This window comes from Gossypium arboreum, chromosome 12, assembly GCF_025698485.1.
Source record: "Gossypium arboreum isolate Shixiya-1 chromosome 12, ASM2569848v2, whole genome shotgun sequence".
NCBI classification, from domain to species: Eukaryota; Viridiplantae; Streptophyta; class Magnoliopsida; order Malvales; family Malvaceae; genus Gossypium; species Gossypium arboreum.
In genome coordinates this window covers 80,704,732-80,719,790 of record NC_069081.1, presented here as the reverse complement: position 1 = coordinate 80,719,790, position 15,059 = coordinate 80,704,732, and positions in this window count along the sequence as shown.

Here is a 15,059-nt window from a genome sequence, read left to right as displayed (position 1 = left end):
AATGCCTTGGTCTTAGCCGGATAGAATAACTCGCATACGAATGCCTTGGGCCTTAGCCCGGATATAACCACTAGCACAATTGCCTTGGGTCTTAACCCGGATATAATTTCCAGCATAATTGTCTTCGGCTTAGCCCGATATCATTCAATTTCTCATGCACACATACATCAATAATCATTGGACATACATATTTCATTTTCAGTTACTAAGGCTCAAACACAATTAATATCATTAGCATATTCGCCTTGGGACTTAGCCCGGTGGAATTCAAATACTCATACACACATAATCAATAATCATACACATCCATATTTCATCTCACATAATTCAAGTAAGGTCACTTCTTGAGGACTTACCTCGGATGTTGTCGAACGGCTTTTTCGGCTATTCGATCACCTTTTCCTTCCCTTGTCCAATTGTGGCCCTCTTAGCTCTTGAGCTTAATTCAAACAAATTCAATTTATTAAAACCTCATTGTGCTTGCTTATGGCGAATATGACAAGGATTTTAAATGGTCATATGGCCACTCTTTAGCTTGAATACACAATGGTCATGCACATTTTATACTACATCAAGCAATTCAATACAATTTATTTGAGCATCAAGGAAATGCTAAGGCCTTCAATAGGCTACCCAAGGCCGAATATTCATGTACATGTTGAGGTCAATTTTGCACTTAATACCTCACAAAAACAGCATGCAATCTACTAATTTATGCTTTGCACATTGTGGCCCAAAACTTATAATATAGCATCAAGCACTTATATGTGTGCTAGGCAATTGTGCTTGCAATTTCACAAGCATTCTTCCACATTTTCTTCTTTAAATCAATATATTCATCACTTAGTTCATAACCAAACATAATGTGCAATCATATATATGCATATATGAGCATGGCCGAATTTTCAAGGTGTCCATAGCCATCCAAAACACAAACTTTTAACTAACATGCAAGAAGCATGAATCATGCTCAAGAATGCATCATGGCCAAGTATGACAATCATGCTCCTTTTCAACTTTAATCATGATAAAACAAAGAGAAAACTCAAAATCTTACTCATGAGTAGAAAATCCATCATTGCATGCATCATCATCAAGCTTCACACTTAGCATGCAATGGCTTTATCACTATAACAACTTTGGCCAAATACCATTTCCATGGCATACCAAAGATTTGAGCCATGGCTAACATGCACATCAAGTTAGCAACCAAAACATGCATGAAACTCCCAACACAACCTCATACATACCTTAATCTTGATGCAAACTTAGCCAAATCTCCTTCTAGATCTCTTCCAAACCAAGCATGAAGCAAAATCCTCCTTCTTCCTTAGTTTTGGCTCAAAGAAAGGATGAACAAAATTTTTTCTTTCCTTCTCTACAACTCACGGCAATGGGGTATGCCACTCTCTCACACACATTTTTTTTTCATTCTTTTCTTACCCATGCTTATTTGTTTACTATTTCTCCCTAATGCCCAACAAAACATGTTTCATGACATGTTTGACCCATATTCTTTGTCATGGCCGCCATTACTTGTAGAAAGGGAATTTGACATGCAAGTCCATTATTTTGCATGCATGCTTTAATTAGTCATCACCTATTTTCCTATCGTACTTTCAAAGTTCACTACTAAGTCCTTTCTTATAATTTAGCACCTAATTAATAAAAATCGAGACACGAAATATTTACGCATACCAATTCCACATACAATAAGTACGGAATATAACACTTAATTATTCTTGTGACTCGGTTTCGTGGTCCCGAAACCACTCTCCGACTAGGGTCACATTCGGGGTGTCACATAGCAGATCTGACCTTTGGATGTTTGCATAACGAAGCAGATTCAAGATGATTTGGTATTCTTGTGTTTACAAGGGGCAAATTGAAGACATAGCAGATCTGACCTTTAGGTGTTTACACTGAAGCAGATTCAAGATGATTTGGCATCTCTATTTTGTCAGAGAACAAATCGAAGAAACAGATTTGGCATCTCCATATTCAATGGAGAGCAGATCGAAGACATAGCAGATCTGACCTTTGGATGATTTCACATCGAAGCAGATTAAAGATGATTTGGCATTCTTGTGTTTACAATGAGCAAATCGAAGACATAGCAGATTTGACCTTCAGGTGTTTACACTGAAGCAGATCAAAGATGATTTGGCATCTCTGTATTGTCAGAGAAAAAATCGAAGAAACAGATTTGGCATCTCCATATTCGACGGAGAGCAGATTGAAGGCATAGCATATCTGACCTATCGATTTTTCACAACGAAGCGCACTCAAGATGATTTGGCATTCTTGTGTTTACAAGTGGCAAATTGAAGACATAGCAGATCGACCTTGGTGTTTACATCAAGCGCATCCAAGATGATTGGCATCTCTCAGATTGTCGAGAACAAATCGAAGAAACAGATTTGGCATCTCCATATTCGACGGAGTGGAGATCGAAGACATAGCAGATCGGACCTTTGGATGTTTTCACTTCGAAGCAGATCCAAGATGATTTAGAATTCTTGTGTTTACAAGGAGTAAATTGAAGACATAGCAGATCTGACCTTCAAGTGTTTACACTGAAGCAGATCCAAGATGATTTGGCATCTCTGTATTGTCAGAGAACAAATCGAAGAAACAGATTTGGCATCTCTATTTTCGACGGAGAGCAGATCGAAGACATAGCAGATTTGACCTTTGGATGTTTTCCCATCGAAGCAGATCCAAGATGATTAGGCATTCTTTTGTTTACAAGGAGCAAATCGAAGACATAGCAGATCTGACATCAGGTGTTTACATTGAAGCATATCTAAGATGATTTGGCATCTCTATATTGTGAGAGAAAAAATCGAAGAAACAGATTTGGCATCTCTATATTCGACGAAGAGCAGATCGAAGACATAGCAGATCTGACCTTTGGTTGTTTTCACATCGAAGAAGATCCAAGATGATTTGGCATTCTTGTGCTTACGAGGAGCAAATTGAAGACATAACAGATCTGACCTTCAGGTGTTTACACTGAAGCAGATCCAAGATGATCTGGCATCTCTGTATTGTCAGAGAACAAATCAAAGAAACAGATTTGGTATCTCCATACTCGACGGAGAGCAGATCGAAGACATAGCAGATCTAACCTTTGGTTGTTTTCACATCAAAGCAGATACAAGATGATTTGGCATTCTTGTGTTTAGAAGGAGCAAATTGAAGACATAGCAGATCTGGCCTTCAAGTGTTTACACTGAAGCCGATTCAAGATGATTTCGCATCTGTATTGTCAGAGAACAAATCGAAGAAACAGATTTGGCATCTCCATATTCGACGGAGAGCAGATCGAAGACATAGCAGATCTGACCTTTGAATGTTTTCACATCGAAGAAAGATCCAAGATGATTTGGCATTCTTATGTTTACAAAGACCAAATGGAAGACATAACGATCTGACCTTCAGGTGTTTACACTGAAGCAGATCCAAGATGATCTGGCATCTCTGTATTGCCAGAGAACAAATCGAAGAAACAGATTTGGCATCTCCATTGTCGATGGAGAGCAGATTGAAGACATAGTAGATATGACCTTTGGATGTTTTCACGTCGAAGCAGATCCAAGGTGATTTGCATTCTTGTGTTTATAAGGAGCAAATCGAAGACATAGCAGATCTGACCTTTAGGTGTTTACACTGAAGCAGATCTAAGATGATTTTACATATCTGAGATCAAATTGAATAAATAGATTTGGCATCTCCATATTCGACGGAGAGTAGAACGAAGACATAGCAGATCTGACCTTCAGGTGTTTACGCTGAAGCAGATTCAAGATGATTTGGCATCTCTGTATTGTCAGAGAAAAAATCGCAGAAACAGATTCGGCATCTCCATATTCGACGGAGAGCAGATCGAAGGCGTAGCACATCTGACCCTTGGATGTTTGCATAACGAAGCAGATTCAAGATGATTTGGCATTCTTGTGTTTACAAGGGGAAAATTGAAGACATAGCAGATCTGACCTTCAGGTGTTTACACTAAAGCATATCCAAGATGATTTGGAATCTCTGTATTGTCAGAGAACAAATCGAAGAAATAGATTTGGCAACTCCATATTCAATGGAGAGCAGATCGAAGGCATAGCAGATCTGACCTTTGTATGTTTTCACATCAAAGTAGATCCAAGATGATTTGGCATTCTTGTGTTTACAAGGAGCAAATCGAAGACATAGTAGATTTGACCTCCAGGTGTTTACACTGAAACAGATCTAAGATTATTTGGCATCTCTGTATTGTCAGAGAGAAAATCGAAGAAATAGATTTGGTATCTCCATATTCAACAGAGAGCAGATCGAAGGCATAGCAGATCTGACCTTTGTATGTTTTCACATCAAAGTAGATCCAAGATGATTTAGCATTCTTGTGTTTACAAGGAGCAAATCGAAGACATAGCAAATTTGACCTTCAGGTGTTTACACTGAAACGGATCTAAGATGATTTGGCATCTCTATATTGTCAGAGAGAAAATCGAAGAAATAGATTTGGTATCTCCATATTCAACGGAGAGCAGATCGAAGGCATAGAAGATCTGACCTTTGGATGTGTACATAACGAAGCAGATCCAAGATGATTTGGCATCCTCAGATTATCGAGAATAAATCGAGAAAGCAGATTTGGCATCTCCATATTCAATGGAGAGCGGATCAAGACATAGCAGATGTGACCTTTGGCTGTTTTCACATCAAAGCAGATAAAAGATGATTTGGCATTCTTGTGTTTACAAGGAGCAAATCGAAGACATAGCAGATCTGAGCTTCAGGAGTTTACACTGAAGCAGATCCAACATGATTTGACATCTCTTTATTGTCAGAGAATAAATTGAAGAAATAGATTTTGCATTTCCATATTCGACGGAGAGCAGATCGAAGACATAGTAGATCTGACCTTTAGATGTTTTCACATCGAAGCAGATCCAAGATAATTTGGCATTCTTATGATTACAAAGACCAAATCGAAGACATAACAGATCTGACTTTCAGGTGTTTACACTGAAGCTGATCCAAGATCATCTGGCATCTCTGTATTGCTAGAGAACAAATCGAAGAAACAGATTTGGCATCTCCATATTCGACGGAGAGCAGATTGAAGACATAGCAGATATGACCTTTGGATGTTTTCACATCGAAGTAGATCCAAGATGATTTGCATTCTTGTGTTTAAAAGGAGCAAATCGAAGACATAGTAGATCTGACCTTTAGGTGTTTACAATGAAGCAGATCTAAGATGATTTTACATATCTGAGAACAAATTGAATAAATAGAATTGGCATCTCCATATTCGATGGAGAGCAGATCGAAGACATAGCAGATCTGACCTTCAGGTGTTTACACTGAAGCAGATTCAAGATGATTTGGCATCTCTTTATTGTCAGAGAAAAATCGAAGAAACAGATTTGGCATCTCCATATTCGACGGAGAGCAGATCGAAGGCATAGCAGACCTGACCTTTGGATGTTTGCATAACGAAGCAGATTCAAGATGATTTGGCATTCTTGTGTTTACAAGGGGCAAATTGAAGACATAGCAGATCTGACCTTCAGGTGTTTACACTGAAGCAGATCCAAGATGATTTGGAATCTCTGTACTGTCAGAGAACAAATCGAAGAAATAGATTTGGCATCTCCATATTCAATGGAGGGCAGATCGAAGGCATAGCAGATCTGACCTCTGTATGTTTTCACATCGAAGCAGATCCAAGATGATTTAGCTTTCTTGTGTTTTCAAGGAGCAAATCGAAGACATAGCAGATTTGACCTTCAGGTGTTTACACTGAAACGGATCTAAGATGATTTGGCATCTCTGTATTGTCAGAGAAAAAATCTAAGAAATAGATTTGGTATCTCCATATTCAACGGAGAGCAGATCGAAGGCATAGCAGATCTGACCTTTGGATGTTTGCATAACGAAGCAGATTCAAGATGATTTGGCATTCTTCTGTTTACAAGGGGCAAATTGAAGACAAAGCAGATCTGACCTTCAAGTGTTTACACTGAAGCAGATCCAAGATGATTTGGCATCTCTGTATTATCAGAGAATAAATCAGAGAAACAGATTTGGCATCTCCATATTCAATGGAGAGCAGATCGAAGACATAGCAGATCTGACCTTTGGATGTTTTCACATCGAAGAAGATCCAAGATGATTTGGCATTCTTGTTTTTACAAGGAGCAAATCGAAGACATATTAGATTTGACCTTCAGGTGTTTACACTGAAGCAGATCCAAGATGATTTAGCATCTCTGTATTGTCAGAGAAAAAATCGAAGAAACAGATTTGGCATCTCCATATTCGACGGAGAGCAGATCGAAGGCATAGAAAATCTGACCTTTGGATGTTTTCACAACGAAGCAGACTCAAGATGATTTGGCATTCTTGTGTTTATAAGGTACAAATTGAAGACATAGCAGATCTGACCTTCAGGTGTTTACACTGAAGCAGATCCAAGATGATTTGGCATCTATGTATTGTCAGAGAACAAATCGAAGAAACAGATTTGGCACCTCCATATTCAACAGAGAGCAGATCGAAGGCATAGCAGATCTGACCTTTGGATGTTTTCACATCGAAGCAGATCCAAGATGATTTGACATTTTTGTGTTTACAAGGAGCAAATCAAAGTCATGGCAGATTTGACCTTCACGTGTTTGCACTGAAGCGGATCTAAGATGATTTGGCATCTCCGTATTCTCAGAGAGTGGATTGAAGAAACAGATTTGGCATCTCCATATTTGATGGAGAGCAGATCAAAGACATAATAGATCTGACATTTGGATGTTTTCACATCTAAGCAGGTCCAAGATGATTTGGCATTCTTGTGTTTACAAGGAGCGAATCGAAGACATAGCAGATCTGACCTTCAGGTGTTTACACTGAAGCAGATCCAAGATGATTTGGCATCTCTGTATTGTCAGAGAACAAATCGAAGAAACAGATTTGGCATCTCCATATTCGACGGAGAGCAGATCTGACCTTTGGATGTTTTCACATCGAAGCAGATCCAAGATGATTTAGAATTCTTGTGTTTACAAGGAGTAAATTGAAGACATAGCAGATCTGAGCTTCAGGTGTTTACACTGAAGCAGGTCCAAGATGATTTGGTATCTCTATATTGTCAGAGAACAAATCGAAGAAATAGATTTGGCATCTCCATATTCGACGGAGAGCAGATCGAAGACATAGCCCCTTTCGAGCCATTTTCGCATGGCCATACAAACTTACATTACAACGTATTTAACAAACAAGAGGTAGTCCTATACATGCCATCTCAAGTTCAACCAAAATTTATACCAAAATGGAAGGCTTGATAGTGTGGATGACTTGACTTCAACGATCCCAAATCCGATTGCCTCGAGCGAAATCTAGAAAACTAAGAGCCAAAGCAACGGGGTAAGCATTTTTATGCTTAGTAAGTCTCAAGGAATATAATGAACTATAATTTACAGCAATACATTCACATAGCCAAATGCATCATTTCATTAATACACATTCTTACTTCATACTTCATCATTGTATAAGTTCGCAAAGCATCAATCAATTCAATAACTGAAATTCATTAGTCGATTGAGCGAATGTTGCTCAAACACGTCGACTTTCCAATGCACATATAACGTACCTTATCCTTTGGGCTGTCCGAGTGTACTAATTAAATTCATTTCAGCAACCAACACTCACCTCCAGCCCAAGATTCTTCGGAATATAACCGGATATAATCACGTGCACAAATGCCTTCGGGTCTTAGCCCGGATAGAATAACTTCATACGAATGCCTTCGGACCTTAGCCCGGATATAACCACTATTGCACAATTGCCTTGGGTCTTAACCGGATATAATTTCAAGCATAATTGTCTTGGGCTTAGCCCGGATATCATTCAATTTCTCATGCACACATACATCAATAATCATTGGACATACATATTTCATTTTCGTTATTAAGGCTCAAACACAATTAATATCATTAGCATATTACGCCGGGACTTAGCCCGGGTGGAATTCAAATACTCATACACACATAATCAATAATCATACACATCCATATTTCATCTCACATAATTCAAGTAAGGTCACTTCTTGAGGACTTACCTCGGATGTTGTCGAGACGGCTTTTTAACTATTCGATCACCTTTTCCTTCCCTTGTCCAATTGTGGCCCTCTTAGCTCTTGAGCTTAATTCAAACAAATTCAATTTATTAAAACCTCATTGTGCTTGCTTATGGCCGAATATGACAAGGATTTTAAATGGTCATATGGCCACTCTTTAGCTTGAATACACAATGGTCATGCACATTTTATACTACATCAAGCAATTCAATACAATTTATTTGAGCATCAAGGAAATGCTAAGGCCTTCAATAGGCTACCCAAGGCGAATATTCATGTACATGTTGAGGTCAATTTTGCACTTAATACCTCACAAAAACAGCATGCAATCTACTAATTTATGCTTTGCACATGTGGCCCAAAACTTATAATATAGCATCAAGCACTTATATGTGTGCTAGGTCGAATTGTGCTTGCACATTTCTACAAGCATTCTTCCACATTTTCTTCTTTAAATCAATATATTCATCACTTAGTTCATAACCAAACATAATGTGCAATCATATATATGCATATATGAGCATGGCCAATTTTCAAGGTGTCCATAGCCATCCAAAACACAAACTTTTAACTAACATGCAAGAAGCATGAATCATGCTCAAGAATGCATCATGGCCAAGTATGACAATCATGCTCCTTTTCAACTTTAATCATGATAAAACAAAGAGAAAACTCAAAATCTTACTCATGAGTAGAAAATCCATCATTGCATGCATCATCATCAAGCTTCACACTTAGCATGCAATGGCTTTATCACTATAACAACTTTGGCCAAATACCATTTCCATGGCATACCAAAGATTTGAGCCATGGCTAACATGCACATCAAGTTAGCAACCAAAACATGCATGAAACTCCCAACACAACCTCATACATACCTTAATCTTGATGCAAACTTAGCCAAATCTCCTTCTAGATCTCTTCCAAACCAAGCATGAAGCAAAATCCTCCTTCTTCCTTAGTTTTGGCTCAAAGAAAGGATGAACAAAATTTTTTCTTTCCTTCTCTACAACTCACTAGCAATGGGGTATGCCACTCTCTCACACACATTTTTTTTTCATTCTTTTCTTACCCATGCTTATTTGTTTACTATTTCTCCCTAATGCCCAACAAAACATGTTTCATGACATGTTTGACCCATATTTCTTTGTCATGGTAGGCCATTACTTGTAGAAAGGGGAATTTGACATGCAAGTCCATTATTTTGCATGCATGCTTTAATTAGTCATCACCTATTTTCCTATCGTATTTTCAAAGTTCACTACTAAGTCCTTTCTTATAATTTAGCACCTAATTAATAAAAATCGAGACCACGAAATATTTACGCATACCAATTCCACATACAATAAATAAGGAATATAACACTTAATTATTCTTGTGACTCGGTTTAGTGGTCCGAAACCACTTCCGACTAGGGTCACATTAAGGGTGTCACAACTCTCCCCACTCAAGAGATTTTCGCCTCAGAAAAGCTTACGGTAAATAGGTTCGGATATCGCTCTCTCATTGAGTTCTCGGTCTCCCAAGTAGCTTCTTCTATCCCGTGCTTGAGCCATAACACTTTCACTAGCGGAACAAGCTTGTTTCGCAACTCTTTCACTTCTCGTGATAGGATACTGAATTGGTTCTTCCTCATAACTCATATTAGCTTGAATTTCAATTTCGATGGACTAATCACGTGGCGTTGGATCGGATCTATAACGTCAAGCATCAAAGCGTGGAAGACATCGTGAACCTTTTTGAGTTCGGGGGCAAAATCAAACGATATGCCACCGACCGACTCGCATCGATATCTCATATGGCCCAATGAACCTCGGGCTCAACTTGCCCTTACGGTACGAACTCGAGTATATTTTTCCAAAGGCGATACCTTGAAACACTTTATCACCCACCGATACTCGATATCCACGCTTCATATCCGCGTCACGACTTCCGGCGATCGATCGGCTATCTTCAAACTTTCACGGATTACTTTCACTTCGCTCTCGGCATCTAATCAAATCCACCCGAAAATCTTGCTTTCACCAAGCTCGGTCAAACAACAATGGTGTACGCATTTACGCCGCATACAAAGCCTCGTAAAGGGTGCCATCTTAATACTCGATTGAAAGTCGTTGTTGTAAGCTTAATTCAATCAACGGCAAATACCGTTCCCATGAACCACTAAACTCGAGGACGCAACATCTTAACATATCCTCAAGTATCCGAATTACCGCTCGGATTGACCATCGGTTTGGGGGTGGAAGGCGTCTCGAAATGCAACTTGGTACCCAAAGCTTCTTGCAACTTTTTCCAAAACCGCGAGGTAAATCTCGGATCTCTATCCAACACGATAGAAATAGGCACCCGTGTAATTTCACAACTGAGAAACGTACAATTCCGCTTAATTTGTCCATTGAAAATCCGACGCACGGAGGACAAAGTGGGCCGACTTAGTCAATCGATCTACCACGACCCAAACCGCATCCTTCTTACTTGGTCGACACATGGCGTCCGGATACAAAGTCCATTGTGACTCGATCCCATTTCCACTCGGGTATCGTGATTGGTCAAGTAATCTCAAGGCACTCGATGTTCCGCTTTCACTTGTTGACATATTAAACATCTTGAAACAAAGTCGGAGATGTCTCGCTTCATACCATGCCACCAAAATCGGCGTTTCAAATCATTGTACATCTTCGCATTACTCCGGGTGGATTGCCATTCGGCTACAATGGGCTTCATTCAGAATTATCGAAATGAGTTCCGAATTCTTTGGGACACCTGAGCGACTTTTGAACCTCAAACAATCGCCATCGCCGATTTGAAACTCCGAGTCCTTGTTCGGAACACCGCGGCCCGTTTTGCAACCAACTCGTCATCGACTTTCTCGAGCTTCTCGAATTTGGTGTGTCAATAATGGTTTGGCTTTCATTTCAGCCACTAACACCTTGTCGGATCGGATAGACAAGTGCACATTCATCGTCAGTAAAGTGAATAACGATTTACGACTCAAGGCATCCGCAACTACATTACGCTTTCCCGGGTGATAGTCAATGATCGACTCATAATCCTTTAACTCCGAGCCAACGCCTTTGTCGCAGATTTAAGTCTCGTTGGGTCATCAAATACTTGAGACTTTTGTGATCCGAGTATACATGGCACCTTTCATAGAATAAGTAATGTCGCCAAATCTTTAAGGCGAATACGATGGCGGCCAATTCGAGATCATGAGTCGGATAATTTTTCTCATGTGGCTTTAATTGCCTCGGCGATAGGCCACAACTCGACCTTTCTTGCATGTAATGCAACCTAACCCAAGTAGAGAGGCGTCGCTATAGATGACAAACTCCTTGCGGACTCGGGTTGCACTAGAATTGGGGCTTCAATCAAATAAGTTTTCGATTGATCGAAGCTTTTTGGCATTTCTCAGTCCATTCGAACTTAACATCCTTTTGGAGAAGTCATTATCGGCGTGGCTATCGTTGAGAAGCCTTTACAAATAAATTCGAGTAATAGCAAGCAAGCCCCAAAAAGCTTCAACCTCGGTAATATTTCGGAGGCTTCCAATTTAGTATGGCTGAAATTTTATTCTGGCCCAACTCGAATAATTGATGAGATACCACATGACCCAAGAAGCTTACCTCTCTAACCGTAACTCACACTTGCTGAACTTAGCATATAATTGCTTGTCCCGTAAAATTTGCAAGCCTACTAAGCAGGTGTTCAAAGCATGTTCGGTCTCATTTCTTGAATAGACCAAGATGTCATCAATGAACGACGACTTAATCGATCCAAATATGGTCTAAAGATTGATTCATTAAATCCATAAATACTGCGAGGGCATTAGTGAGCCCAAACGGCATCACCAGAACTCATAGTGACCATATCTCTCGTTACGAAGGCGGTCTTGGGCACGCTCGAATCTCTGATTCGCAATTGATAGTAGCCCGATCTCAAATCTATTTTCGAGAACACCGAGGCTCCCTTCGCTTGATCGAACAAGTCATCAATACGCGGCAACGGATATTTGTTCTTTATCGTCGCTTTGTTAAGTGGACGATAGTCGATACATAGTCGCATGGTTCCATCCTTCTTCTTCACGAACAACACCCAAGCACCCTCAAGGCGTAAAACTCAAAGCAGCAAACCTCTATCCACCAATTCTTGCAACCGGGTTTTCAACTCCTTCAATTCCGTTGGTGCCATACGATACCGAGCTATCGAAATTGGGGTGGTACCGGTACCAATTCGATGCCAAATTCTATTTCTCGAGCAATTGGTAAACGGCAATTCTTCTGGGAAAACATCCCGGGTATTCACAAACCACGACAGATTGGGTTTCTTCTCCGATTCCTTGTCGATCGAGTCGTCGCAAAGGTACGCTTTACCCTTTTCTTACATATTTACGGGCCAACATCGGCGATATTACAAATGGCAACCCCTTTAAGTCCGTGGACTCAACCCGAATTATATTCATTATTCGCGCACTCAAATCGATAGTCTTGCTCTTGCAATTTACAACCGCATCGTGCATGGTCAACCAATCCAAACCAAGAATAACATCGAACTCATCGAATGGCAAAAGCATTAAGTCCCAGGAAAACAAGAACCCGGAACACTAGGGACTTTTCGCACACTTTGTTAACAAGCACGTAATGACCCAAGGGTTTGACACCGAATTACAAACTCAAGAGACTCAATGGGCAAAGTCTTACTGGATGCTAAGGTTTCACATATATAAGAATAGTAGAACCGGGGTCAATCAAAGCAATTACATTTGTATTGAAAAGAGTGAAAGTACCGTAATAACATCCGGAGAAAAGACATCCTCGCGATGTGGCGTATGGCATAAGTCCCAGCGAGAACCACGAGCCTCGGATCCGATGGTAGCATCTCTAGATCCTCTCTACGTAGCCTTCGACATTGCCCATATTTCTAGGTGGCCTACCTCGAGCAAGGGTAGCACCGGGTTTGCACTCGACTTGCATTACATGCTCATGCATCCTCGGGCAATCCTTCATAAAATGGTCGGCCGATCCACACTTATAGCGAGAGCGATCACGAAACCAACAGCTCCCGAATGCCATTTGCCCCAATGTGGACACTCCGTCCTCTCTCTACGATCATTTATACCGCCAATCGCAATCGAGGTGACTCGTGTGGTCACGTGGGGAATCGATCGCGTCTCGCCTAGAAAATCCCAAACGCCTCTGACCCGGCTAAATCATCATCTGAAATCTCTTCGATGCTTGTTGAAGAGACTTTCCGAGGACCCTTTCGAATTCTCCAATCCCCACATCGCCTTTTGTTTCTCCTTTCTAAGCTCTTGGCTTTACAAGCTCGCTCAACAAGTACTACGAACTCTCGTATCTCGAGAATGCCAACAAACATCCTTATATCATCATTCAGCCCATCCTCGAGCGTTTGCACATAATAAGGACGAAATGCATTCTCGCAGCATCTGCTAAGCCTCACAAACTTTCGTTCAGTAGTCAGATGCGGACATAGAACCTGCTTAAGATCAAGGAACTCCCTCGCTTTTGGTCGATGAATCTCGATCGATATACTTTTTTCGAACTCGGTTAGAAAGAATTCCCAAGTCTCGACCTTTGGATGTTTTCACATCGAAGCGCATCCAAGATGATTTAGAATTCTTGTGTTTACAAGGAGTAAATTGAAGACATAGAGATCCGAGCTTGTGTGTTTACATCAAGCAGGTCCAAGATGATTTGGTATCTCTATATTGTCAGAGAACAAATCGAAGAAATAGATTTGGCATCTCCATATTCGACGGAGAGCAGATCGAAGACATAGCAGATCTGACCTTTGGATGTTTTCACATCGAAGCAGATCCAAGATGATTTAGAATTCTTGTGTTTACAAGGAGTAAATTGAAGACATAGCAGATCTGACCTTCAGGTGTTTACACTGAAGCAGGTCCAAGATGATTTGGTATCTTTATATTGTCAGAGAACAAATCGAAGAAACAGATTTTGCATCCCCATATTCGATGGAGAGCAGATCGAAGACATAGCAGATCTGACCTTTGGATGTTTTCACATCGAAGCAGATCCAAGATGATTTGGCATTCTTGTGTTTACAAGGAGCAAATCGAAGACATAGTAGATCTGACCTTCAGGTGTTTACACTGAAGCATATCCAAGATGATTTGGCATCTCTGTATTGTGAGAAAAAAAATCGAAGAAATAGGTTTGGCATCTCTATATTCGATGGAGAGCAGATCGAAGACATAGCAGATCTGACCTTTGGTTGTTTTCACATCGAAGAAGATCCAAGATGATTTCGAATTCTTGTGTTTACAAGGAGAAAATCGAAGACATAACAGATCTGACCTTCAGGTGTTTACACTGAAGCAGATCCAAGATGATCTGGCATCTCTGTATTGTCAGAGAACAAATCGAAGAAACAAATTTGGCATCTTCATATTCGACGGAGAGCAGATCGAAGACATAGCAGATCTGACCTTTGATTGTTTTCACATCAAAGCAAAGACAAGATGATTTGGCATTCTTGTGTTTACAAGGAGCAAATCGAAGACATAGTAGATCTGACCTTCAGGTGTTCACACTGAAGTAGATCTAAGATGATTTTACATATCTGAGAACAAATTGAATAAATAGATTTGGCATCTACATATTCGACGGAGACCAGATCGAAGACATAGCAGATCTGACCTTCAGGTGTTTACACTGAAGCAGATCCAAGATGATTTGGCATCTCTGTATTGTCAGAGAACAAATCGAAGAAATAGATTTGGCATCTCTATTTTCGACGGAGAGCAGATCGAAGACATAGCAGATCTAACCTTTGGATGTTTTCACATCGAAGCAGATCCAAGATGATTGGGCATTCTTTTGTTTAAAAGGAGCAAATCGAAGACATAGCAGATCTGACCTTCAGGTGTTTACATTGAAGCATATCC